General features: G+C 34.2%; 1 non-coding gene across 1 annotated transcript; it reads left to right on the top strand.

Moving 5' to 3' along the window:
• The first annotated feature begins 2,403 nt into the window (after nucleotides 1–2,403).
• Nucleotides 2,404–2,476, top strand: TRNAR-CCU (transfer RNA arginine (anticodon CCU)). The gene has a single exon. It is a non-coding gene; the product is annotated as a tRNA-Arg (tRNA).
• Nucleotides 2,477–2,703: the final 227 nt, after the last annotated feature.

The raw sequence follows: 2,703 nt of genomic DNA, 5'->3' as shown, positions 1-2,703 counted from the left end.
CACACTTGTGCATACGGTTTTGTATCTTCCTGACATATTATTTATTAGTTAAATATTAGTTTATATTGTGAATATGAACACTTTTTCAGGCCATTAAGCACTCCCAAACATTTTGCAGTCTGATGGCTGCAGAATATTACATCCCATGGATGTACCATAATTATCTGGAATCAATCCCCTAGGTGTGGAGAGTAAGGTTTTCTCTAAAAGTTCTGATATGATACATTATTGTAGTGTTGAACATCTCCCTACGGAAATCTTTGTGCTAGGATCTCAGATTATTTCTTTAGGGTGATTTCCTAGAAGTAGAATTAAAGTAGGTTAAAGATTATGCATGGTTTTTACTTTTCTTTTCATTGATGTGTAACTTACATAAAGTACATACATCACAAGCTTGATGGAATTATACATATGTGAACACCCAAGTAGTCTCTGTGCAGAGCACAAGAGAACATTTCCATTTTCATCACCCAGAAAGCCCCCTCAGGCCCGCTCCAAATCAATGCTCACCTGCTCCCCAGGGATCGCCACTAGTACCAACAGCAATGAGTATTTTTCCCTGTTCTTGAACTTTATGTAAGTGGAATTATCAATACACACTCTCTTATGTCTGACTTTGTCTCTACATAATGTCAGTGAGATTCAACCATATCGTTGCGCATATCAGTAATTCTTTTTTTTTAAATATAGTATTCTGTTGTTTGAATATACCAAATTTGTCCGTTCTCTTTTAACAGACATTGGGTTGTTTTCAGTTTGGGGAAATTACAAATAAAGCCGTGGTGAATATGCTGGTACTTTTTTAGTGGACAAGTACACTTATTTCTGTTGGGTATATAACTAGGAATGGAATTGCTGGTGCATCTGTTTAGTAGGCAACTGTCAAATGGTTTTCCAAAGTGATTGAACCAGTTTACACACCTACTAGTCATGCATGAGAGGCCTGGTTACTCTCTATCCTTCCCAACATTTGGTATTTCCAGTCTTTTTCATTTTAGCCATTCTGGTGGGTGTGTAGTGCTATCTCATTGTGGTTTTAATTTGAATATGCACATTTTTATTATTAAAGCAACATAAAGAGAGAGAAAATTTCAAAAGTGCAAGAAAGAAGTAACAAAATCATTTCTACCTTACCATCCTCTTCTCCCTCCACCCCCTGCCCCACTAACTCTATTGGATTTGGGATGTGCACATACAGTTTTAAGGTTGTACTGATTTACATTCCCACCAGCAATGCATGAAAATCACCTTCTGTTTTTCTGAACTGGGATTATTTTTAAACAGTCAATTTGTTATTTGGTATCTCATTATGGTTTTATTTAGCATTTCTTTTTTTCCTAGTAAGGTTGGAATTTTAAAAAAAAAATTATTGCTATTAATTTTACCTTTTATGTAAATTACTTCATTTCCTTTGATGAAACAGATTTTTGATTGTCACATCTAATAAGAATAACATCAGAAAAGAAGTCGATATGGTAATCTCATGAATTAACAGCTCTGCAAAAATTCTAGATGAAATTTTAACAATCGGAATACAATACAACTTTAAAAGAACATATACTTTAACCATTTCTGTTTTTTTTCCCCACTAAAGCTCAAGTCAGCATAACCAATAATATTATTGGAAAAATTATAAAAATTCATATAATTATTTCCATAAATACCAAAAGGGAATTCTTCATTGGAACTCTTCCTAAAAGCAATAAAGGGTTGCCTCTTTTAACATGACAAAAAGGCTCTATTGAAAACCAAAAATCAAAATTACACTTAATGGAGAAACATGAATTGTTCCTCTTTGAAACAGGAACACGACAAGGATACACTATCAGCACTCTTTAACTTAGCTCTAAAAATTCTGACAAAGCTACTTGAGAAAAGAAAGATATACATAAGGAAAGGGAAGAAATAAAACTATTATGTTTTGTAAATGAGATGGAAATCACCTCAAAATTACTAGAGATAATAAATGAAGACATCAAAGAAACAAGACATACAGTTAATTTAGGAGAATTTTCATCTTTAAAATAGTATATCTCTCACATTTGTCATTTCTTTCCATTTATTCATTTCTTTGTTTATTCTTTAGTAAAACTTTATAATCTTATTCCTATAGGTCCAGCATATTTCTTACTAAATTTTTCACAGAATTTAAAAGTTTTTATTGCTATTGTGAACAGAATCTTTTTTTTGTCATTGCACTTACTTTCTTATTCTTAAATATTTCAAATAAGGCATTTATTATATGTGCTGATGATAACATAGCACTTGAACCTCTTTGGAATTGTTTTTTCACTTCTATTTTTCTATCGCTTACAAGCATCAGTTACTCCCAATCACTAAGGATACAGGTGTGTCACATGAAGCTAGTGATAAAGCCTTGTTTAAGAAGGTGTAGCAGGGACTTCCCTGGTGGTCCAGTGGCTAAGACTCTGTGCTCCTAATGCAGGGGGCCCAGGTTTGATCCCTGGTCAGGGAACCAAATCCAGCATGCCACAACTAAAAAAGATTCAGAAGTTCCCACATGCTGCAATGGAAATCCTGCCTGCCCCAACTATAGACCTGGCTCAGCCAAATTAAAAAAAAAGAAGAAGGTGTAGAAGTTTGTTTTTCTCGCTTCCACGTTGTTAAGCTGTTCTTTTCCTCTCCTCATTTTCTTCTGTGTCATCTTGAACCAGGTAAATGCCTGGGAGGCATATGAAGGGA

Source organism: Hippopotamus amphibius, chromosome 17 (assembly GCF_030028045.1).
Source record: "Hippopotamus amphibius kiboko isolate mHipAmp2 chromosome 17, mHipAmp2.hap2, whole genome shotgun sequence".
NCBI lineage: Eukaryota > Metazoa > Chordata > Mammalia > Artiodactyla > Hippopotamidae > Hippopotamus > Hippopotamus amphibius.
Note: the sequence above shows the minus strand (reverse complement) of the source record. Positions and strands in the feature narration are given on the sequence as shown.